Here is a 27,274-nt window from a genome sequence, read left to right as displayed (position 1 = left end):
TCAATATATGACAATACTGTAACAGGGGTTCACTTGATGCTTTGACTGTATCCCTGGTGGCTTTGAAACTTACATGTTTTTTTTTTTTCTTTTTTCCAATCTTCTTTTCCATAAATTTCTCCTCCCTGATCTTCTTTTCCATAAACTTCTCCTCCATCAACTTCTTTTCTCCAAACTTCTTCTTCCTGATCTCTTCCCTGAATTTCTCCTTCCTGATCTTTCCTTCCTAATCTCAGTTTCTCTGAATCACTTCCTGAGGATGGGCAGAATAAAAGCTTCTGGGACTCTACCAAAGCAGTAAATCTTCTTTTTCCTTTTTCTCAAGATCTTGGCTTCGTTATTGGATTGGCATTGAGGATGAGAACGGAGCTTTCGTTTACAATACATCTTGTTGTTATTAAGTCTTAAAATTTATTAATTCTCAATACAATTCCTTTATTGAATATGTAACTCCAGTATATCTTCTTCAAATATGCATTTTTTTTCATTTCCTTAACATTGTATTTTGAAGAAATAATGACCAATTTTTGAATGGATCTCTCCCTTTTCTATGCTCTTTAAGGATCTTGATCCAATCCAAGACCATACATTTTTTTTCCTATTTTCTTCTAGAAGTTGTGCATTTTTAGGTCTTACACAGCTACATGAAACATTTTAAGGTACTTATTTAACAAAAGTCTTGAGGCTTGTAAATTTTTTATGCAAATATATCCAATTATTTTGGCAACTTTTAATGAAAAAAATACACTTTGCATTTAAATTTATGTTTTATTTTTCTGAAAATCAGTTTATCACATTTTTGTTGCTTTTTTTTGTAGAATTTATTTTGTTCCACATTTCTATGTTTTTATCCTTATAGCAGAAACACAGTCTTGGTTGCTATGATTTTATGTGTCTTGAAATTATATAATATAAATCTTCCAAAATTGTTACTTGATTTGGAATTATTTTAGCTAGTCTAAGGAGCTTACAAGTGCATACATGTATAATTTAATATTAGATTGTTAATTTTATACCAAAAATGTCTTGTTCTCATTTTTATTGGAATATGATTAAATTTATTGTTTAATTTTGAAAGAATTTGCTTCAACAGTATTGTGTTTCTGTTCAACAAACAAAGTGTGCTTCTTTTTTTCTTTCTTTTTTCTTTTCTTTCTTTTTTTTTTTTTTTTTTTTTTGGTGCTAGGGATTGAATGACAGCCTTGTGTATGCAAAGCAAGCATTCTACTAACTGAGCTATATCCAAAGCCCCCTACATTTCTTTACTTATTAAGTTTCCAGTGGAATTGCTCTATAGTCTTTGTGATTTTTTAATAAATTATATTTTATGCTATCATAAATGTTTATTCAATAGCTAATGTTCAGTGTAGTAAAATTTAGTTTATTTTTTAGTTTTCTTTTATGTTTAATTATTTATTTAGATTTATTTTCCAGTGTATCTTTATCTTTTAAATTTTCTAAACTCACTTATTATTTTTAGTATTTTTTATAGAGTGCTCATAATTTTTATTGTAATGTGAAATAGAAATGCTGGGAGTATATATGTCTGATCTTAAATTGTGTTGACTGATTTTTTAAAATGAAAGTAACAATATATCCCTGAGATAAATGCATTTGGCCATGACTGATTATCATTTTTATGTTTTTCAGGATTTTATTTGCTAAAAACTTACTAAGAATTTTCTTGGGTGTTCATGAAAATACCAATGTATGATTTTATATTGTGTATTGCTTTTGTTGATTTTGCTATTATTGTAATATATGTCTTATAAAATAAATTGAGATAGTTTCTTCTGTTCCAATTTCTGGAAGAAATTGTGTAGAATTGGCAGTAATTATTTTCTAAATGTGTGGTAGAATTCATTAGTAAGGCCATCTAACCTGAAGTTTCTTTTAAAAGGATGTTTTATACTACAGATTAAATTCCTCAAATATGTGTACGGGGAGGGTTTAGTTATCTGGTTTTTCTTGAGCTTTGTCCTTTTATGTCACTTGAGAGATTGTCTACTCCCCTTTACATTATTAAATATTTTGGTTGATAATAATATTACTTTATTTTCCATTTAATAACAAAATATGTAGGAGGGTCACCTCTTTGTTTCTGATCTTGGAAAATGATATCATACAGATTTTTTTTGTAATCAAAGAAATGTTATTAATGATATGTGATTGCTATGGACTTAAAATGTGCTGGCTTCAGGAATACTATCATGTTCAGGAATACTGTAATGAGAAGGGACAGTTTCCACACACAAACACACACACAAATGCACTCAGTTCTAGACTCAAGTATAAAGAAAACCTACAGTGGGGGGGGAAAAAAAAAAAAAAGGTATCTGTAGCTCTTCTTACTACACAATAATTTGGGGAGCTTAATGCTCATTTACCCAGGACCTTTTCAGGGACACCTTTCCATAACGCAAATACTTTAAAGAATATATTTTGTTAAATGCAAGCATAATGTAGCACTCATACCCTAGATCAATTTGTGTCAGACATATTGACAGCATTTCTAAACTTTGAGGAAAGGGTATAAGTGATTAACTTCATGCTTACTGTTCTGCTGCTATGACCTATTTATTAAAAAGACATGTTTCTTTCTGTTTTTCTCTCCCTTCCTCTCCCTAATCTTTCCCCCTCCCTAATTTTAAGGGAAGCAAGATTAACTTTCTTCTCCATCCTAGGCAGTTTTCTGTCCTTGAGTACACAACCACCACAGGAAAGAAGTAATTCAGATTTGAGGATGGCACCAGATTTAAGAAATTATTATCTCCCAAATTAACAAGTGAATTACAACTCCAGGCAGAATGTACTTAGAATGTAGCCTTTGAATCACCTTTTTATACCCCACCCCCACTCCCTTGATGTGCATAACAACAAACAATATGTGCAATCTAATACCAAACTCTTGTATTTATTACTCCTAATGATTTAAATTTGCCTAATGATTTTACTTGCTTCTGTGTGTGTGTGTGTGTGTGTGTGTGTGTGTGTGTGTGTGTTTTAACTTTAAAATGCGAAAGGGACAGTTACTCAAGGGCTCAGCTAACCCAATGTTTTTTCTTCTATGGTTCATAGTGTAACACTGGTTCACTATATGTTCTGCTACTGCAACTGATTTTAAAATGAACATGTTTATTTTCCTCTCTCTTTGTGCCTCCCCAATCTCTCCCCTTCCTTAATCTCAGGGGAAACTGGATTTACCTGTCTTCCATTTTAGGCAGATTTATCTGTCATTGGGTACACAGCCAACATAGGGACAAAGTAATCTAGACTTTGAGGATGACACTGGAATATCTCAGAAATGACTGTCTCCTAAATCAACAAGTGAATTACAACTCCAACAGAGCACCTGGAATGTAGCCTTTGAATCACCTCTCTAAAAGCTCCCTGTTTCTGCTGATGGGCAGAATTACATTTTTTCGGCCCAGAGTCCTCTGTGTTTCTCCTTTTCTAGAAAAGTAATAAGCCTTCTTTTTCCTTTTTCTCCAAACCATGTCCTCATTATTGTATTGGCACTGGGACAAGGTCTGAACTTTTGGCAACAATAGTTCCCATACTATTTACATATTGCATTATTTTCTGTCCTTAGATCATTTCATAAAATATAACCACTATATTATAACCAGTTCAAAATGTAATAAACAAAAACATTTTATCAGCCAAAATTTTGTTAAATCTAATTCAGATCAATTCAATCATAAGGACATTTCTAAATCAAAGTAATATACTAACAACTTGACTAAAATTAGCTAACAGTGATCCCCTTTGATACCAACCAAAGTTGCAGAAATTAGAGTTAATCAACAATGAAACACTGTAATTGAACACAATGGATTTAGCTCTTAGTGCAAAGCCAATAAACATACACTGTAAATAAAAGAGTGAAGTAAGATTTATTATTTGAACCAAGTAATAAGAGCCCTGAGAATAACTTCCAAAGCAGCATCTCCCAAGCAAAAAAAGCAACAGGCATATATTGGGGAAACTCATGCATATTCATATGGAAAGACTCATCATAACATGTAAAGGTATTACTGGCACATGAGCAAGGGTCCCTAGAGGCTCTTTGGTTCACGTTCTTGACCTTCTGAGCAAAGAATTGAGTGAAATGTGAGAGGCTGGCAATAAAAGCAAAGCTTTATTGAAAGTGCAAGTACACCCTGGGAGACCAGAGTTGGCCCAGATGACAAAGTAGCTCAAGGCACTGTCTAAACAGTGAAGCTTATTTTTATTGAGCTATGGCTAGTTCTCTTTCTTCTCCCCTTGGTGGATCTGGGTTTGATTTTCACCTAGATTGACAGCTAAATTTGACACAATTTTCTTTTGCCTGCTCATGCAAAAATGCATAAGTTTCTTTCTCCCAGAAAACCCCCAGAGGAGGAGTAAACTGCAATGCTAAGGACATGCTAACTAGCAACAAGTTAACTCTAAGTCAGTCCCTTGGGCTACTGCACCTGTCCAAGATCAGGTACTTTCCCTTCAAGGTCTTGAATTCCCCTTGTTTTTGTCTAGCTTCCCTGCTTTAACTGCAGGAGGCCCAGTTTCCCCTTACACTTAACCACATGGGGGAGGGTCACATTTTGTATTTAATCAAGCATCTTAGAAGAAAGAGAAATATAATTATGCTCTTATGAGCCCTCTCTTATAATTTGTGGAAACAAAATGACTAGTATGAAATATTATTTAATATGGATAAAGAGGAGTGTTAGGTGGGGCTGAGGACTCCAGGGGATGATAATCATTCTTTAGCCTTATCTATCCCTTACCCATCTCCTATATCCTACCTAACAAAGGGAGACACATTTCTTGAGCATGCTCTGTGTGACAGCATGCTTCTTCATGCACTGAATACACAAAATGGTGGACAGCAAAAACTCTTGGGAGGAAATTTATCATTACCATAAAATTTTGTGAGTAAAGTTCATCTAATTTGCCTAAAAAGAGTGACTCATTGTGATTCAGTAATTTTGACAGGTTTCTTATGGTTTTCTCTGTAGGCTCCTACATGAAACAAACAAACAAAAAAAAAAAACAAGTTGAGGTACTATTAGTATTTAAAGAAATAGCAGTTTTCTGCCCACCCATTCAAGCCTAGGTGATTACCCCTAAGCATATCTGCCTAGCAAAAAACCACATGTCCACAACTTACGGAAAATTTTTACAAAACTGTGCTGCAAATAAACTCATTATGAATGGGAAGCTATTACTACAAAATTTTCTGGAAATAATGGCATTCATATTTTCTAATTTAGTATATTTTGACTCAGAAAAATGCTTTTCATATTGATCTGTCTCAAAATCCCATCAGAGTTGGTATATAGTCCATTTATAAAGGTCTACTATGGAGACTCTTTTTTTTTTTTCTTATTTTATACAAAGACAGACTTCCCAATAATATTGAAATAGAAATGAAAACAGCAAAACAAATGAAACAAAAATGACAATGACAACCATAACTATCTAGTTTATGAACTTCACTCTGAATATACTTTAAAGTACATAGAGTTTGGACAAACAACTATGTATGTAGTTTCTTTCATGTCAATTTTTTCTGTGTCAGTCACTTAACCACATGGGGGAGGGTCACATTTCATATTTAATCAAGCATCTTAGAAAAAAGAGAAATATAATTATGCTCTTATGAGCCCTCTTTTATAATTTGTGGAAAAAAAATGACTAGTATAAAATATTATTTAATATGGATAAAGGTAATTTTGAGATTATCACAAAATTTATGGGAAACACATCAGATAAAATTTAAGGGAAATACTTCAGACAAAATAAAGTTTAGGCTAAGAATGGTGGTGCATAGCTATAATCCTAGCAACTTTAGAGGCGGAGGTGGGAGGATCACAAGTTGGAGGCCAGGTTCGGAAATATGGGGACATCCTGTTCTTCCCCACCCCGCACTGCCGCAAAAAAGTGCTGGAGATATAGCTCAGTGGTAAAATATCCTAGGTTAAATTATCAGTAGCAATCAATGAGTCAGTCAATGAGATTATGGCTGACTTCATTCCTCAGAACCTGAGGTGAGGCAGCATATAATGACAGAGGACTGTGTTGGAGGAAAGTGCTCCTGACATGACCAGCAGGAAGCAAGGAGAGCTGTGCTCACTAAGGACAAAATATAAACCCCAAAGTCTCAACCCCAGAAATCCACCTCCTCCAGTCACATCCTACCTGCCTATAGTTACCATTCAGTTAATCGATATCAGGAATCAACTCACTGATTAGGTTAAGGTACTTATAACCAAATCATTTCATCTATAAACCTTCTTGTATTGTCTCATACATGAGCTTTTGGGGAACACCTCATATCCAAACCATATCTAAACTTCCTGGCCTGGCCTGGTAACTTAATATATCAAGCCCCATTACTTTCATGAGGAAGTTCTATCAATGACAATGTAAACAAGATCCTCACAGCTTTTGTGCCTTCTATGTAGAGGTTTCATGAACACTATTGTACAGAGAAAAGGGGAAGGAGTACAGGAGGTGGGGTTTGAGGGGTGCATCTTTCTCTGCAGGTGGTCAGAGATAATTCAAATATGGTATGGGCAAGACTATGCCTAGAAAGCTGGCAGGAGGTGGAATCCTGCATATTGTATAGACTGGGAGTGCCCCTGGATGTCACAGCTGGGTAGTGAGATGCAACACTGTGCCAGTAGCCTAAAGCTGCTTACCAGCCCTATTTAGAACATGCTAAGAGGTGAAACTGACCACAAATTTATATCTAATATGTGATCTTTGGAATAATACATAGAAATCAGTTTTTTAAGTAAACATGATAAGAAGCTTGTCCCTGACCATGGTAGATATTGCTTCCTCTAGTGCCACATCTGATATCCTGGCAGACATACTTCATGTCCCTTGGGAAAGTTATTATTATTTTTTTATTAGTTACACATGGCAGTACAATGATCTTGACAATTCATACATTTGAATCAAATGGGGTATAATTTCTCATTTTTCTGATAGTTCAGGTTGCAGAATCACATTGGTCATGCAGTCACCTATATACATACAGCAATCATAATGTCTATTTAATTCTGCTGCCCTTTCTATCCCCCCTTCCCCTCCCCTCCCCTCCCACCCCCTCTCTCTACCCAATCTAATGTGACACACTTCTCTTTTTTTTTTTTCTCCTCACAACATCATACATGTATTCTGTACAATGATGAGGGTCTCCTACCATCTTCCATGCAATTCCCCTTCTCCCTCCTTTTCCCTCCCACCTCTCTTCCCTCTTTAGTGGTAATCTTCTTCTCATGCTCTTCCTCCCTATCCCATTTTGAGTCACACCCCCTTATATCAGAGAAGACATTCGGCATTTGTTTTTAGGGATTGGCTAACTTCACTTAGCATAATCTGCTCTAATGCCATCCATTTTTCTGCAAATGCCATGATCTTTTTTTTTTTATTGCTGAGTAATATTCCATTGTGTATAAATGCCACATTTTTTTTATCCATTCATCTATTGAAGGGCATCTAGGTTGGCTCCACAGTCTAGCTATTGTGAATTGTGTTGCTATAAACATTGATGTGGCTGTGTCCCTGTAGTATGCTCTTTTTAGGTCTTTTGGGTATAGTCCGAGAAGGGGAATAGCTGGGTCTAATGGTGATTCCATTCCCAGATTTCCAAGGAATCTCCATACTGCTTTCCAAATTGGCTGCACCAATTTGCAGTCCCACCAGCAATGTATGAGTGTACCTTTTCCCCACATCCTCGCCAGCACTTATTGTTGTTTGACTTCCTAATGGCTGCCAATCTTATTGGAGTGAGATGGTATCTTAGAGTGGTTTTAATTTGCATTTCTCTGATTGCTAGAGATGGTGAGCATTTTTTCATGTATTTGTTGATTGATTGTATAACAACAGAATTGCTGTAGACTTTTCTTTGGTCCAACTGGGAGGACTGCATGTATTTGCCAAGAAATTCTAGTATACTTCAATAAACACCTTAGGTATTGTAGCAACAAAAGTAGCAGAGATTCAGAAACAGTTCCATTAATTGCAGGGAGGGGAGCCACCAGAAAGCTTCTTGACCTTCACTGGGAACCTGGGCTATCTCACTACTTTAGGTGGGCCTGGTTATCCTGCTCTCAGTGATATTCCTCCTGAGATCAATAAAATATATTCTGGTTATTACTCATTGATGTTGCACTAAGATGTGACAATCAAAGTGTTACACCAATCTAATAAGACAAACCTCTCCCTCCAGGAGGGAGATCAATAGGCATGAGCCAGCTTTGCTAAGAAAAATTTCAGAGTAAGGAAGTGGATTGCAAGACAATTTTCCAGGTGATAAGATGTTCATATCCTCCTTTCTTGCTTGTAATTAGCAAATATGACTACAGAATTTTCTGAAAATTCAATATCCTGAAATAAGGAGGAAGTACTGGAGATACACTGGGCTTGTTTCTTTCTCCTGGAAGTGAATATCCTTCAAAACTTTGCTCAGCTAGTACTATTCCTGTGAGAGGGTGCTGTTGCCTATCAGAGTTCTTGATCAGTTATGCTAGTGGAACAATCATAGTGAGATTGCATCCATTCCCAGAAGCTTTTCTAAATCTTGGGGGACTCGCTCAATAATATATATTAGACTTCTTTTGTCCCTTGCTGCCTATCTGTTAATAAACCTACTGTTATTTGTAGAGTGTGTTCCGCCTCATTGCACTCAGGCAAACTGATAATGAGTGAGGAGTGAAGTTGCTTCTTGGGGAAACATTTTATTTCCCTCAAATATAAAATCAAGTACTCCAGGGCAGTTATTCTTATTCACACAGGCTAGTTTTCATTATATTCCCAAATTAATTATGAAATAAAACAAAAAATAATAATCAGAGAAAAAACTTTATAGAACACTTTATTTAGGTATAGATATATAGACATAAGCATAATTTTTAGATTCTTCAAATCTCTAAAAGAGAGAACTTTTATTTATATGTATAGAAATATTTAAAAACATTTTCTTGTTTGCATAACCTGGAAAAGTTTTTAAGCCTCTTTGCTTTATTTCCTTATTTTGTGCAAACACTGTATTGTATTTGTTACTTTCCTATGACTAACTGTAATATTCCAACTGATAATCTATGGACATACTTGGTGTGTCCTAAAGCATGTTTTCTACCTTTCCCCCAAAACTCCTGTTTAGGTACTATTCCAGAACAGAGTATCTTTCTCCTTTCTGTGACAGCGACAAACAAAAACATGTGCTCAAATTTTTGAATCAAACTGATTATAGCTACTCTGTCACAGTTTGCTCTTATATTAGATTTCAACCAAATTCAATTACACAGTGTTCTCCTTGCTGCCACAGGATGAATGACAGGACAAAGATGAATGAACACAACTGCCGCAATTGATTGATCCCAACATGCCTGCAGGTTGATTAAAGTGTCTAGGAGCCAAATGAAGAACAGTATTCATCTGTAACTATTGGTCAATTTTTAAGTTAACTGCAAATTTCTTGAAATACTGTGTGCATTGAATTGAATGTTTATATTTTGAGAATACTAGAAAAAAAGTATATATATATATATATATATATATATATATATTAACTGATTTTTACAGATATTTAAAATGAATATTTATTCTATGTAATCAGATTTATAATATTTACAATGTCTATTTGCTACACAAAATAATGTTATGTTTATGAGCATATGGTCAAGAGAACAAATAGTGCTACTTATATATTGAAAATATTAAATTTGCCATGTATTAATTGCTATTGCTGACAGTTAAAGTGGCAAGAAATGTTATGTTTATATTTGGGGGGTATTCTTTTTTAAAATATTTTTTAGTTGTTAATGAACCTTTATTTTATTTATACGGTGCTGAGAATCAAACCCAGTGCCTCTACTACTGAGCTTAAGCCCTAGCCCCTTGGGGGGTATTCACTGAAAGTATTTTAGCATTATTATTTTATATAATTTGTACATTAGTTAAAGCACAGTAATGGCAAGTGAATTTTTTTTTTTGTATTCTAGGATTATAATTGACCTGATTTTGTGATTCAGATTTTCATGAAAATTTATAGAAAGTGTTATTATGTGACAAAGCTATATGTGACTCTTTAAAGTATATGCTAGATACTCAGTCCACTTATAGTGCATGACAGGAAGTTCAGGGACCAAGCAGTTTGGGCTGGAATTGCTGCTCAACCTTGTTATCCAGGAACCAGATCCCCCTTTTGTTAGCATATGAATTTATTCTCCTATTGCTGGAGTTTATTGTACCTCTTGGCCTTACATCTACAATTCTGTCAGGAATAAATCAGAAAAGCCCACATTGTCTTTAGTCAAAGTCTTTTTATTACTTGGAAAAATAAACTTTCCCCTGATTCCTCACTCAGCCTTATTTATAAGCAGAGGATGACAATGGAGTTAGGTACATTTGTAAGGGATAAGTTATAAGCATGTGGCAAATGTATCACTTTTCTTTTTTTGAGGGTACTGGGTTTCTTGTTTGTTTTTATGTGCTTGCTTTTTTTTTTTTTTTCTTTTGCTTTGAAAATCCTCATAGCCAAGTCAATAGATTTATATGCAAATGGAAAATCCTGTCTCTTAGACAGCCAATTTATTGTGTCTGTCAGGCTTTAAAAACATGTAAGTTCATATGAATGAAACATAATTAACTAAAAGGAATCATAAAAAGTTGTTCACATAATTTATAATTAAATTAGTAATATTGTATGCAATAATTTTTTAAGCATACATATATCAAAAATCACATTGTACCTTACAAATGCAAACAATATGATTTATCTACCTAAAATAATATTAACTAAAAATATTGAGCAACTGTTTGAGAGTACTATTTTAATCATTTGCTTATATGGGTTATAATAAATATGTTTTCTCATGTAACAAACCTTTCAAAGTGTTTGAGGTAATAGAAAGGCAAGAAGGAAAGAGATGCTTAAATGTGGTAAACACTATTAATGAAACATGAAATAAGGTTGAAAAGTATAACAGAAGACTAGTTCTGAATGTCATACAGTATGCTTATAATGCTAGCAGTGCAAAAGACTGATGCTAAAGGATTCCAAGTTTGAGGCTAGCCTCAGCAATTTAGCAAATTCTGTTTCAAAAAATCAAAAGGCTGGGGATATAACTCTGTGATAAACTGCCCGTGGATTCAATCTCCAGTCTCCACTTAAAAAAAAAAAAAAAAAAAAGACTCTGTAACTTACTCATATAAGGCCGCCAAGTTGATCCTTAGACAGAAAAGAATGATGAGACAATACATCCAACTCAGTTCCTTGTTCCAGAGTTGGGGAAACAAAAACTGTTCCCAGGAAGAATTCAAACAAAGTCAAGGGTTTATTTTGGGCTTCTACTCAAACCAGAAGAGCGACAGCACTGATTAAGAGTGTTAGACTGGCTCATGCAAAGCACAAATGTGTCCAGCTTTTATGTCATGTGAGGGGTAGGCAGGAAATTGGGATGTTGATATCACATGCAACTAATATCACATGGGATTTTAGTTGTACCTGAGTTCTTCTCCATCATGTTTCATCATGCATCATGTCCTAATACTGTCTTATGCGTCCACCTAGGAGCTTGCATTTATTTTGCTAATAAGGTCAAAGTAACTGTGGGTTATAGTTCCTTCAGTACCTATTCTTCAAGTGCATTTCCCCCTGGTCATCTGGAATTGGCTCCTTTTCATGTGGGAGAGTCTCACCTAATCTCCTGATCTGTTAACTCCACAAGACTTGAACTAACTTGGCTGTCTTATTTCTCCTAAGAGATTTTACTCCTTAATTATATGGGGCCTTATTTTTCTCTGTTTTACATTGACCAAACACCAGGGAAAGTGCAAAAGAAAGGGGTGTGGGATTCTCTATTGCAGAAAGAATTTTACAACTCTGAAAATGGAAATTATGTCCACTTATATTGAAATTAAGCAATAGAGGCATGTTATATGTCTAATACAGTCTATTATCAATTCTATTATCAATGCTTTAGTTTCAAGATACTACTTTGAAATTGCTGTTACCTGAATAATTTGGAAAAAAAGTCCCTACGAAAATGAGATAGAAACTGGATACCTATTATTTCATAGTTTAGATTTATATTTTCAAAAGTCAGGTAAAGAAATGAATGTGTTTTGTTTTTTTTTTTTTGGTTTTGATAACCATTATCTAAGGAATCACATGACAGTATGTGTTTTATTGTATGAAATAACTCATTTGAACATATTCCTTTAAGAAAATAAGAAAGTCACACATTTTCTATCAATACTAAATGCTTTATTATTTTTGAATTTTAGGCTTGACATTATTGAATCTCGGAGTATAAAAGATAGTATGTATTATTCTACTGATTTTCCAATTGTGTGATGAACAAAGAGCTATAGGAAAGGAAGAAATAGATATTAAAAAATAGGCTTTTATTTTCCTTTATTTTTTGTACCATCCTTTTTTTCAATGAGTATACCGACATTCAGGGAATGTAGGTAATTTGCGAAGGAAGACTTTAAGTAAATGAGTTGACAACAGATTAATTTAGTTATTAACTTTTGATGAGTTTTGTCAAATAGTATAATGACCATGTTATTTTTTTAAAAAATGCATAAATTGGGAAATCTCATTTTCATTCCATTGCTTCTGTTACAGAAGTAACTACAAATATAACTTATGGGCTCTGCAGCAAGGAAGCTTATAACTTATCCATATCTCTATTAGTTGAAACACAGCCCACAAAGGCCTCTGCTTAAGGCTACTGTGCATTATAATCAGATGGAACATTGATAAAATTGACATTCTAACTTCTTATTCCAAAATTTATGTGACACATGACCATATCCAATTTGTAGATAAGATATTATAATAGAAAAAGCGGCTTCACAAGTAACAATTCAGCCTTTGGCTTTACCTACATGAATAGTATGCATTGAAATTTCAACATATTTAGGAAATATTTGCTACATATGAATCTAACCTCTTGTCTTTTCTTGAATTAGTAAAGTTTTCCATCATCATTATAGGTTATATGTCAAGATTTTTATGTCTTGCTTTGTAGGAATGCCCTGAAGGAACAGAAAATGCTAATAAACTCCTTAGTAACTCATTAATACATGAAAACTGACTCTAGAAAGGGGCTTGGCTCCTCAATAAAGCATGTCTTTTAGTACAGGCTTCAAAAGATATGGACTTTTGAGCAGTGGATCTCAAGATAGTGAAGTTACAATATACTCTTCATAATTTTAAAAATACTAAGTAGCTATTTATTTTCCATTCCACTCCTAATTTTTGCTTCTATTTTTACCTAGATTACACCTTTTTTCTTTTTTTTCTCCCTGCCTTTGTCTTGTCCACCCTTCCTTTTCTGCATCCTTCCCATTTGTCTTTTTTCTTACCTTTTCTTTCTTTTTCTTCATATACAATGCTGAAGAAAATTTGCTTTCAGAAGTGAGTTCATTTCCAGATTACACTTTCTGTGTGATTTAATATATTGCAAATGTGATATTTTTATGTCACAATTTTTATTCATGTTTGATAAATATTGTGAAATTTTTATCTACAATTGTGAAGGAACTTGGAATGTATTTAACTTCAACAAAATAATATGTAAACATGCTTTTTTATGCTAGCTTTTACATTTGCATGCTTATAATTTGGAAAAACTATTAAGAAAGTAGACTTTTTTTTTTGCTATCATGAAATCAAATTCAGTTTTACAGTTCACAGTTTAATTGGAATCAAAATGTGTTAAACAATAGTGCATATAAAAGTTTTGTTTAATTAAGCCTATGAGAGCTGATGATAATATAAACAACATCTTGATTCTGTTTAGTGAGAAAAGAGTAAGGAGGGTATGTTATTCTTCTCATTTTCAAACATAATATAAGTTACAGGGGAGAAGATTTTACCATTGGATTAATATTTCTTGGAAGTTAGGTAAACAAAAACAAATAAATGCCCAAATTAATTTTTCTGGAAATTTCTCAGCTTAAAGTTATTAATTTGAATATAAGATCATGTCATTCTTATGATAATAAATACTAATGCCTAAGTTTTTGTTTTGAAGACAGCAAATATTGGGATGTTAAAGCAATTGTTTTAAATAAGCTATGCTAAAATATAAAATTAAAAAATCAAAAATATGGGGCTAGGGTTGTGGCTTAGTGGTGGAGCCCTTGCCTGGCATGTGTAAAGCACCACATAAAAAAATAAATAAATAAAATAAAGGTATTTTGTCCACCTACAACTAAAACTATTTTTTTTTTTAAAATACCTGATTAAAAAAATTAAGAAAATCAAATTTTTTTCTAACAATGTAAAATTATTTCTAAAATTCTCTCTTCAATATGTATGTGTTCTAGGAGCACTTAAACATTCTCTACCTTGTACCCTTGTGTAATTTTTTTGAAGTTAAGTGATCTTGTCAAAGAAATATTTCTAAATGTATAATGTGAATTAGCTAGAATTATAAAAATTATATTGTAAAAGAGTAACATTCTTACCTATCTGCTTTATTAACATAGCAAATAAAAGATCTAGGGACTTAATTAATAATTACTGCCATGTAAATGCATGAATTATAAATAGTTGTTCAAGATCTCCATGAAAGCTGTAATTTGCTATGAAATTATCTTGTATTTTTAATATTGATATACTTACAGATATTAGATACTGTTAACATGAATATGGTTTGTTACCTACATTAGTGTGTAAATAGAATATTAAGTTTTCCTGACACTTTAATAAAAAATAAAAGCATAATTATTTTTCCAATCAAGATCATAGATTGCCTGTTCTCTACTTGTTGGCTTTTTGACTGTTATTTGTGGATCCTGTGCGAAGAATCAGTGACTATACTGTCTGGTTTATCCATATGATAGATGGTTGTGCTATTCTGATGGATCAGGTAAAATGTCTACTCTAGTAGAATCCTGAAATAAGCCAGACTGCAGAGAGACAGCTCTAATCCATTCTGATAAATGTAATAGTAGAGATACAGGCAAAATACTTTGGGAACACACAATAAAGAATGCTAACTCTCAAAAAAAGATGTTTAAAAACACGAAATATGATATTCATGATAATCTCAAGAAATATGTAAAAATCCATACTATGAAGAGTTGAAAAAGACACACATTTGATATCTAGGCAATAACAAAAGTATAAAGACTGAGAGCAATGACAATGAATTTAATATCACATTTATTATTATTATTTCCCTTGTGGTATGTTTTTTCTACATTATATGTATAAATCTGCTATTAGACCTTTTTTGTTCTTGAAGTAAGAAGAAAAAACAGAAAGAATTCACAATGTTTGTTTTAAGGATCATATATTTATGCATCAATCTCTGATACATTAAGGCTAATATCAGAAATAGATGTTTTTCCCCCTTTCATTATCATAAAGAATTTGACTTCCATTTATGTTGTTTATATTATATATATATATATATATATATATATATATATATATATTTTTTTTTTTTTTTTTTTTCTCCTGATTACCAAAATATTGAAATGTGGAGAAATATTCCAGGTAATTGCAAACCTAGATTGATAAACTTCATTTTGAACATTGATTTCCCTCTACAGGCAATTACAATCCACAAAGCTACTGAGGTATACTGAATTTCATGGGACAACAGTGTAAGCTAGAGCCTAGAATGGTACTTTAGGAGGAACCTGTTTAATCATATCAACCTCTTTGATTCCCCTTCTAAAGCCTGAATTTTAACAGTAAGTGTGAATCAGAAATGGGTGAATTGTCATGAACAACAGAAATAGTCAACAAAGAACTCAATTTAATTGTTTAAGAATTATCTAGCCATAGACTAACTGCTTTCCAGAGACAATATTAACTTCTCTTCGGAGAAAGAAAAACTCAGGAGAGCCTCAAATGATATGAAGGGCTTTATTAAACAATATCTCCATTTTAAAAAGTGATGCTTTCAGTTCAATTAATATCCAAGAATATATAAGCCCTGTCAATTTATAATGTTTGAAACATTATTCATTTAGATGGAGTGCTTAAGGGAAATGAGAACAGGCAGAGACAATATTTAAAGAACGTTGAGAATCTTCTAAACCTATCAAAAGACCCCCTCAGATTCTAAAAGCATTATGTGAGATAATTCAAAGGAATACACCTATAATATTATATGAAAACTGATGAAATCTTAAGAATTAGCACATTTTGAAAAGTAGTTAGAATGCAAAGAGGAAGATAATAATGATAGATGACTTTCCAAAATGATGACACCAGAAACAATAGAAGCCAATTAAATTATGTCATGAAAATGCTGAAAAAAGAAAAATGTTAACGTGGGATTTTAGCCAAATTTTTATTCATATAAAAAGGAAAATAAATACATATTGAGAAACACAAACCAGAAACATGTCATCATTATACCTTTATAACAGAAAACAAAATGTTTTTATGTTAATTAAAATTATTCTATGTTGATGGAAGAAGAAATAAATTGAAATGTGAAAGGTAAATATATGAATTAATTTAAATTAATATACAGAGTTTAATCTGGTTCTGAGAAATTTAAATATGCATATTAGTAAAGCATATAGCAATATTATCACAAAAATGAGAGAAATTTAAGGTAACACTTCAGTCTCTTATATTGACATGTAGATGACAAATAATAATTTACATTAGAATATGACATGTTCTATGAAAATATGTCTAGGATACTCATTAAATAATAATGATAATGATAATGATAATAATGATAATAATAATAATAATAATAGAATAACACATTAATGAGTGTGTGTAAAATAACACAAATATGATTAATTTAATAGATTATAAAAATATACAAATATTAAACCTAAGGCTATAAATCCTACAAGTTAAGAGCTATTCAAAATCCAGCCAAAGAAAACTGCTGTAACTGTCTTATGTAAGAGGAATTTGAACTTTAAAGAAAAAAATAAGATGAAAGATAAAGAGGAATGTTCCATAACAATGAAAAGATCCAACATGTGGACCTAATGATTTATAAATTTATTCATCTTTAATAAAAAAATTTATTTTTATACCTTGAACAAATTGGATTTATTCTGAATTTTAACACTGAAAATAACCAATTTAATCAGAACACATAATTATTAAATAGGTAGAGAAAAATCAGCAAATATCTATTTGATGATTTTCTAAAAATATTTGAAAGTTATGAAAGCAAAAGAACTTTTTAAATTTGGTAAAGGATATCTATAAAACTCAATAGTATAATCCAGAAAAGGTGGCTCATGCCTGCAATCCCAGTGACTCAGGAGGCTGAGGCAAGAGGATATCAAGTTCAAAGCCTGCCTCAGCAATTTTTGGGAGTCGCTAAGCAACACAGTGAGACCCTGTCTCTAATAAAATACAAAATTGGTCTGGATGTGGTTCATTGATTGAGTACCCCTTAGTTCAATCCCTGGTATTCAAAAAAAAAAAAAAAAAAACAAGAAAACCTCAATGGTATAATGGTATAAATGATGGATAATAATAAAATATTATACCATTTTCCACTGAAATTAGGGAAAAATAAATATTTTGTTTATCATCACTGAGCTATATCACCAACCCTCTTTGTTTTTTTTTTTTTTTTTATTTTGAGATGGTCTCATTAAGTTGATTAGGGCTTTGCTAAATTCATGAGGATATCCTGGAACTTGCAATCTTCCTGTCTCAGCCTACTGATCTGATGGTATGTACCACCATCACTATTTTTGACTAATATTACCACATAGATGAATTTTGCTTATTTTTTAACTTCATATAATTGGAGCCATAATATATTTGCTATTGCATCTGGCTTTTTAAATTCAACACATCCCTGAGATTTGTCTACCTTTCTGCATGTAAAGATTTTTTAGTTCTTTTTTCATTGAGAGTGTTTGCTAATAATTCAAACTCAAATTTTAGCATAAAGTTTGTATTATTTTGCCCCTTATCTCCTTTTTGCAATTTTGCTTTTCAAGAGTTTTTTCACCTATAGTAAACTGTGGTACAGAATTATTAAATAAAAATTTAATATTTTGAGAAAGTCCACATTCACATAATTTATTGTAGTACATAATTATAATTGTTTGATTTTATAATTTCTTACTATTGTTAGTGTCTAATTATCCCTAATTTATAAATTACCTTTTATCATAGGTTTATATGAATAGGAAGGAGAATATATATATAGAATATATCCTGATATGTAGTTTCAGGCATTAAAGTGGATATTGAAACAGGTGCCCTAAAAGCAAGAGGGCACAACTGTGTCTATTAATTGCCCATATTTATGAAAATTGAATCTCAATATTTTATTATCAAATTTTTCATTAACCTAAATTTAGCATTATTTTGTACTTAAGTTCTTTGTCAGTCAATCTATTAGTTTTAATATTGAATGGCTAGGCAATAAGAAACTCAGTTTCTTTTTTTGGTGGTTAAAGTATAAAAAGTAAAGTATTAATTGAAAACAACATATGTGCATATAATTACAAACAGGAACATTTATTTCATTAAATGTACAGTGACATATTTATTAAAAAGTTAAAACTCAATGCATATGTACCTAATAACATGAAAGAGCTTATGCTTCAATTATACAGAACAAATCTGACCAACTTTTAAGAAGAATTGGAAAATATAAAATTAGAATTTAAAATTTCAACATTCTTTCATCAGTAACTATAAAAAGTATAAATGATAAATACATAAATAATATAATGTGGAAAATCTGTACAAGATTGTTACTCAAATATGCCTTATTGATATTTATAGAATGATCTATATTCCATAAAACAATAACTGAATATACATTCTTTTCAAGAACACATGAAACATGGGACAATATAGGCAATGTTCTGAGCCATTAAATAAGTCTCCAAACATTTAAAAGAATAAAATTAAATTAAGTATAATCTGCACAACAAAAATGTTAGCAATGAATAATGAAATTCTATTTGGGAAATTTCTTCTGTGATACAGATACAGTTATTAATATATAACTTTTAATGATGATAAGTAAGAGAAAAAAAAACAATAAAAATTAGTTTGAGCTAATTACAAAAAAAATCATGACACAACATCATGTATGGTACAGGATAAAGCAATCCTTAAAAAATGATCATGTTAAATGCTTATATTTGGATAGTAGAAAGATCTCACATTAGTGATCTCAGTTTCTACTTTAAAACTTGTAAAAAGAAGAGCAAGTTAGACCCAAAATAACCAAGAGAAAGGGTATAAATATAAGAAAGGCAAGAAAAAGCAGTAAGAAATCCAAGAAGAACATGTACTTTCAAAAAGTCAAAACATTGATAAAATTCCAAACAGTTTGATATTTTAAAAAGGGAAAATTCAATTTATCAACACAAGTTGTGCAAAATAGAAAATTACTATAAGTCTTCTTTATATTAAAGGGTTCATGCATTCAAAGGAAGACCTTGAAAAAAGTATAACAGGGTCAGAATCCCTGCAGGCTTCCCATGAGAAAGCAATGAGTGAATTTGTGAAGCTGAAGCAAAAATTGGAATTGAAACTCAAGGAATTAAGAGATGAGAGTGACCTGAACTGTCTACAGAGTTGCTAATGGCAGAAATATTCAGACTAAGAGAGAAGTGATAAGCACTGCAACTGGCAAAGCCAAAGAGTCAGGGGTGCCCAAACACTTTGGAGCTTACATCTTGCCATCATGTTTCTTAGATGCTGGAATACAGGGATTGATTGTCTAGCTGGGTTACAGTCTTGGCTTTGGTTCTATCCCTTTAGTGTATGCCCAATTCCTCTTTTTCAAAAGCAAGTATTTATTTAGAGCATTGTATATCAGATATACGTAATTTGCTTTTGATCTTTACAGGGGCTCATAGCCAAGAATTTTCCTTGAGTGTCAGATGAGACTCTGGACTTGGAGTTTTGGGCAATTCAATAACTATTAAGATTGTAGAGATTCTTAGAGATGGACAAAGTACATTTCACATTTTGAGATGGATATGAGCTTTTAGGATCCAGGGACAGCAGTTACGTTTTGGATATGAAGTATCCCCGAGAAGCTCTAATGTTAATGCAGGAATATTCAGAGATGAATTAATTAGAATCTGAAAGTTGTAACCTAATCAGTCCACCCTCGTTGGTAGCTGAGGCCAGTTAGGCAATGCTAGATGAGGTGGGTCACTGGGGATATAACCTGGAAGTGTTCATCTTTCCTGTGGAAGAGACTTCCTTTCTCTCTTTGCTTCTTAGATGCCATAAGTGGAACAATTTCCCTCCTTCACCACTACTTTGCCATAATATTCTGTCTCATCTTGGATCCAGAGGAACAGAATTGGCTGACCATGTACTGAAACTCTGAAAACATAAGCCAAAATGAACTTTTCCATTTTAAGTTTTTCTTGTCAGGTATTTTGGCCATACTAATAAAAAGCTGACTAACACAGAATTTAAGAAATAGAGTTATTCTAAGGCCAAATTTAACTTAATTTAACAAAAACCAGAGGCAATTAAAAGAAATTAGAATATTTAGTCTGGCCAGTTCTAATATTATCCACAATGTAAATAACAATGTTTGAAATTAAAATAAAAGAGGCATAAAATTAATAGACATTTCAGTCCTGGTGGCACACACATATAGTCCCCATGACAGGGGAAGCTGAGACAGGAGGCTCACAAGTTCAAGTCCAGTTTCAACATCTTAGTGAGACGTTTAGTAACTTGTGGAGATCTTAATTCAAAATAAAATAAATAAATAAAAAATAACTGGGGACTTAGCTGAGTAGTAAAATATTCCTTGGTTCAACCACCAGAACCAAAATAATTAATAATAATAATAATAATAATAATAATTGATACATATAGAGTCAAAAATATTTCATATAAATAAGTTCAAACAATGCCTTTTACAAAGCTTACAAAGAAATTCAAGGGACAAAAATCTTATTTTCAACAAAGCATCGAAACAAAAGAAAAATATTGCAAGCATGGCCTTAGGCCTTAGCCTTATCGACTCCATTTTAAAAACCTGAAGACTCACGAGGCACAATCCTACAGAGCCCTCCAATATGTCATCACGAATAGCCTGGTAAACAAGTCATAAACAAGCCACTTGGTATAAACAAGTCACTTTCCACAACCCTGATAAGAGTCAGAGTGAAGCCACTTGGTATAAACATTTCACTTACCTTAACCTTGATAAAACTCAGAGTGCGGAAGCCACCAAATCATATGGCTTGGCCTTGAAATGTAAAACATCACTAAGAAACCTGGTAGCACCTGATAGGGACACAAAGGGAGAGCAGAAGCTCCCAAAGATCGTATAAATAGAGCTAAAGAATAGACATTCAGCCAGCCGATACAGATGCACACAAGCTTTGGAGCCTGATTAGGACCTGGACTGACATCCCAACTCTTCTTATCATTTACCTGATCCTCTGCATCATCCTTAGCACTCTCAAACTCTACAGCAGCCTCTGGACCCCAGTGAGAATAGTGATTTCTCCTTATGACCATCTCCTTGATCAGCCACCAACTCTATCCAGAAGAGGCCTCCACCAGTTGCTGACTTGATCACTGTGGTCTGAGTGAGTGTGCATCTTCTGGACTCAAAACCTAAGACTTAAGACTTTAGACCTGGCACTTAAGCTTAATATGCACAGGAAATGTCTGTAAGAAATCTGTCATGATTAAGTATGTTTGTGATGTTTACTGTTAACTTAGAATTGTTTGCTTTGAATTGATATATGTCTATTGCCATACTCAGCATCAAGGATTATCATTTCTTTATTAAGAACTTATTGAATGAATTGTATTGAGTGATTTTGAGTGAATAAAGCATTGAAAAGGGCATAAGCCTGTGGACATTCTTCATTTCTCCATAAGTAACACCTTTGCATAAGTAACACCTTTGCCTACTGTGACAAATATCCATATATATGATACAAAAAATATGAAACAAGATATAAACAATTTATAAATTGGACTTTATCTCAACAGCAGCAGGTTTTGATCTTTTCAAAATATTTTATTAAATGCTATTAAGGTGAAAGAGTATCATTTAAAAAAATATTCCCAAAATTTTATATGTGATAAAGGATATGTTTCTAATATGCATAAATTGTTTTCCTGACTCAATAAGGCAAAAAATTTCAATAAAAATTTGACATATAATTGGAACACTCCCCACACTACAAATGATAATGTGATGGCAAATTAGTATTAAAAAAAGGCTTAATTTTGCTAATCATTAAGAAAATTTAAATTAAAACTGTGATGAGGTACAAATACATATTCAAATAGAATGACAAAATATAAAATACAGACAAAAATAAGTATTAGTTGTCACTGCCAGCACCATGTTTACTCAGTTTCCCCAAATCAGGCTGATGAGGGGATTGGAAAAAGATGAATATACAAAAAAAAAAAAAAAAAAGAAAAACAGGGAAAAGTAGGATGCCAGTAGGTCAGTGAACTACTGATGGAGGAGGACTGACAATGAGCAGTCTCCACAGTTTATTATATAGATTTTTATATCAAATGTATCTATTGTGAGAAAATTACAATGAACCAAAGTAAAAAATTTGAACAGCCCAATTACACTCATCAGCTTGTGCCCACAATTCTCCACTCCTGGGTGGCTGGCGCCTCAACTTTAGATCATGAGCTGATAAACTCCATGGCAAATGTGGAATTTCCCTTTGAACAGGGCATCATCATACAAATTGGCAGTTTTCTTGGTGCTTTTGCACTGAAAGATTACCAAGGGAGGTGTCAAGACTCTTTTTCTGGCAGTTCAAAGACCCACAGTTTATTCACTGCTACTGACATCTCACACTTTTTTCTCTTTTCTTTAAGCACAAGTGATGGGCTATTTGAAGTTCTTGGATTTCTTTCCAGAAGATATGGAATCTTGTTGTTACAACACAAAAGAGAATTAGTAGCAAAGACATTTTTCCAAAAATGTAACATATTGAATGTTTTAACATATTTTGAAGATTAAAGCCATTTTCATCACTAAGTATTTGTTCAACAAGCCATTCAGGATTAGCAAACATGGTGTCTTAGAGACATAGGGCCTCCCTGTGTTTGAATCTGTTCAGTCTGAGGTGTCAAGTGTTTCAGTTGTCCTCAAGTTGGCAGATTGGCATTCTGGGTCTGGGGAAGTCTTTTTGGCCTTCCTCATCTTCCTTCTCAGCTTCTTGTTCCTGGTGGGGGTCAGGATTAACACCTCTGATATGAGCTTAAGTCATTTGAACCTCCATGATGATGATGGACTATGTGTTCAGATACCCAGATAGGACAGGCTGCACCTTCTAGAAAGACACAAGCATAGCCTCTACCCCACATTACAACCAGATCTGGTGAATTCCATTGTCTTGTTTCTAAGTCTTTTCACCTGACCAGGATGGACAAGCCTACTATAGCGTGAGTTATGTGTGCTCAGCAGCAGAGTAAACTTCAGCATAAAAATTTAAAATTTTAAAACAAAAATAGGGGCTGGGGATGTGGCTTAAGCGGCAGTGTGCTCGCCTGGCATGCGTGCGGCCCGGGTTCGATCCTCAGCACCACATACAAACAAAGATGTTGTGTCTGCCGAAAACTGAAAAATAAATATTGAAATTCTCTCTCTCTCTCTCTCGTTAAAAAAATAAAATAAAACAAAAATAGCATGATTCAAACAACTTTGTGGGATTCTATCCCTCCCTTCTTGTTTTTGTTTTTTAAATTGTAATTCTAGGGATAAGTAAGCCCACATTACTATGACATGGACTCAATTTGTTCTATATTTATTTTAACCTATTCCTTACTAGTCCTGATTAATTGACAAAGAAACAACATTCTTCCCTGAGGAAGAGGAAGAGGTAAATGTAAGAAACACACACACAAAAAATGCCTCGGAATTTGGGGGATAGGGGCTCCATTCATCTTAAGTTCTATTCAGAGAACTACTGTCTTTTCTTTTAAATTCCCAGGAATGGCCGTACTTTGGTTATAACTGTTTTTGCTTCGTGTTTAAGACCAAGCTGGTCAAACTGATCTTATTCCTACATATTGTTAAGAGTCAGTTGAGTTCCCTCAGAGGCTTACTCTTGGAGAACTTGAGAGCAGCCTCTTAATTCATTTAATGCCATCTGCCAGGATGGGTCAGCGTCTCCTTGAGGAGGTGGCTTTCCTTGGAAGCATCAGGGATGTCTTCCTTCTCCATTGATTCTCCTCTTTTGCAGCATGGTCAGTATTCTGTTCTCCAGGGTCTTGTGGATGCCTCTGATCAGGAAGTCATGTGGCCCAAAGTTGCAAAGCCCTTAGAGAAGTTCCTTTGCTCTCTGGGTTCAAGCTGACTCACTGGGCAAGTACTGAATATTGGCTCTTTTCTTTCTTAAATTTAATCTCCAAACCTTGGACTTAAGTATTCTGCAATACAGTTTCACCAGTCGTAAAGTAAAAATACTGTGTTCTAATTTACTGTCTATAACTGTGTAGTCATTTGCCCCTTCTATTCAATTGGGGTCAGTATTACTGCAAGTTACCCTTATAGTCTGTCTGTCTATAGATAATAGCCTATTATCCCAAATTAATTCAGGTTGTTTTATTTAAAGATGTACTTATGTGAAGCACTAAAAGTTTACAAGGAGAATGCAAAATGAAATTAACAAGAATAAAAAACATATTTAGTTTGTACAATAGCTATAAACCAAGGAACATAACTTTTTTGTGATCTCAAAGAGTTACTTAGCTATATATTAATTTTTTGATTATATTTTTCACAGCAATTTATTCTAACAAAAATCTATTTATAAAATTAATTTTAAGTAAACTTGAATGGTCATCTTAACATGGTTGCATTAACTTAGGTGAGGTGGCCTCTTGACAAATCTTAAGTGTTTTATTTTTAAAACTGATTTTAATTGCTTTTTAAAAAATATTATTTTATAAAGTTTTTATACAGAATTTCTTGAACCTATATAAATCAGTTAACATAACTTAACACCACATCTGAAATATGAATCAAAAGTAAAGACAATTTTAATCCCCTTTTGTGTCAAAGTGACAAAATGTATTTGTGTTTCACAGTATTGACCTTAAACAGATCAGGCTCTCATTATCTTTAAAAATTAATTTAAATTTATATCCCAGTGTACAAAGGAACAAAAAATCTCATGTAAATCTTGTTGATAACAGGTCCAGTTACAGAACAATAAATGATTTTTAGAAATCCCCAATTAAATTTGCTATTGTGTAAAATTATCATTATAGACAACTTTAGTTTGGAGAATCCAGCTTGGTAAAATGTTCTTTTGAATCTTATACTTTACAAACTTTTATACCTGGGAGATAAAATTACATCTACTATATAAAGAAGCCAGTAATAACACCACAATTTCACTGATGTTATATATTAACCAAGTTTAGATTTTAAAGAAAAATCTACAGTCTGTAATGTAGCATAATACTCTAAAATAACAGTTGCTGTTTAACCAGAGTTATAAAAAATCTAATTTCTTTAAAACTAGTTGCCCTAACATTTATTAAAATTTGCTTTATGCCAGAACATTAATATTTGACCTGAGAAAAAAGCCTTGAATAGAATAACTTTAATTGATTATGTTAATTATATATATGACCAATTTAGTTACACACACATAACTTCTTAAATTTACCCTTCACAAACCCTCTTGTAAATTACTTAGACACTCTACAGCTTTATTTTGCTACATAAAGACTTTCTCACAGAGAAATATTTCTTTTTCCTTCTACTTTCTACACTAAAATATATTTCCATACCTAGAACCTTCTTATTTCTCTTTCCTAGCTGTTGACGCCTTCTTTTCTCAATTTGCACTCTAAAACAACCCTTTTTAAATTTCTGAATTTAGACAAATCACTTCACTTTAATAAGATGAAATAGTTTTATATTATTTACAGTACCCTAATTGAAACACAGCTGAAACTTTTGGATCCTTTGCATATAGAATTATACCTGTTAGAATTTTAACTACTAGTAACCTTGTTTTCAGTGAAGACACAGACAACACAATTTTACCAATTTATGAAAATATGCATAATGTTTAAGTATATTACCATATGAAATGCAAGAAGTCAAGAGTATTCGATTTTATATTTAGCAGTGAACACTTTATCTTTTAAATTAATTACTAAAAATCACATTTATGATTAATCCCATTTATGTTAAATCTAATTTACTTATTCTTAAATGTAAAAACCAAGATATTATACTGGCACCCCCTACTGCACAGAAAATCTTTTTTTTTTTTTTTTTTTTTTTTTTTTTTTTAGAGAGAGAGAGAGAGAGGAAGAGAGAATATTTTTCACTTTTCAGTGGACACAACATCTTTGTTTTGTATGTGGTGCTGAGGATCCAACCCAGGCCGCACGTATGCCAGGCGAGCGCGCTACCGCTTGAGTCACATCCCCAGCCACACAAAATCTTAACTAAGCTTCTCCAGATATCTTTACCATAATTGATTTTAGGACTATCAGCAAAAGAGTCTCATAAAAGTGTTCAATGTAGGTAAACTTCCTATTTTCCTGTTGCTATATTTTACTTGGCCACTGGCCTGGAAGAAATCAGCACTCTAGGTAGCCCCTTTACTAGTTTTTTCACAAATATTTATCCAGTATTGTAGTTTGTAAAAATGTATTTGAAAATGCAAAATATGATTTTAAAAAAGACAAATCCTTTAACAAGGCCTCTGGCCCTGAGCTGGAGCTTCGCAGATATTTCTACATTTCTAAAATAAAAGAAGTTACCAATTGGGCTCCATGGTAACAGTTGGCAGGAGTAGAAAACAAGAGAAGAAGCTCTCCCCTTCTCAGGTGTTGTCCTTGAAGGGTTAACTTGCCTAGAACAGTGAAAGAAAAAGCTGCTTTATGTGTACTTCTGCAGACTGTGAACTTCTGAGCCCCTCCCCTCCCATGCTGGGTATAAAATTCTGAAACTACTTAACTCGGGGTTCAGGGAATTAATTGATTACAGCAATAGCTGTACCCTCTGAACCTTGCTGCAGCCAAATAAATAAAACTGTTTCCTTCTCTGCCCGTGTGTCCCTATAACAATATCAGACAAGTGTAGTTAACAGTATTAACCATCTCTTTATTATTGAAGAAAAATCCTAGAAGTAGTGGCTAGTACATTCTAGACCTTTTTGAAATTAACATTTTATTAATTGTTGTGCCATCTGAAAAACTTGTGAGTTTAGTGATTTTAAAGACATCTTTACTTTTATTTGTTTACCCAATTTAAACTGGACTTGCTTTTAAATCATGTAAGTTAAAAAATATATTTGG

General features: G+C 32.8%; 1 pseudogene; it reads right to left on the bottom strand.

The window, feature by feature from the left end:
* LOC143405645 (sterol O-acyltransferase 1 pseudogene) overlaps positions 1-21,481 on the bottom strand; it is a 45,665-nt pseudogene extending 24,184 nt beyond the window's left edge.
* Positions 21,482-27,274: the final 5,793 nt, after the last annotated feature.

This window comes from Callospermophilus lateralis, chromosome 8 (genome assembly GCF_048772815.1).
Source record: "Callospermophilus lateralis isolate mCalLat2 chromosome 8, mCalLat2.hap1, whole genome shotgun sequence".
NCBI lineage: Eukaryota > Metazoa > Chordata > Mammalia > Rodentia > Sciuridae > Callospermophilus > Callospermophilus lateralis.
This window is presented reverse-complemented; position numbering and strand designations above follow the sequence as displayed.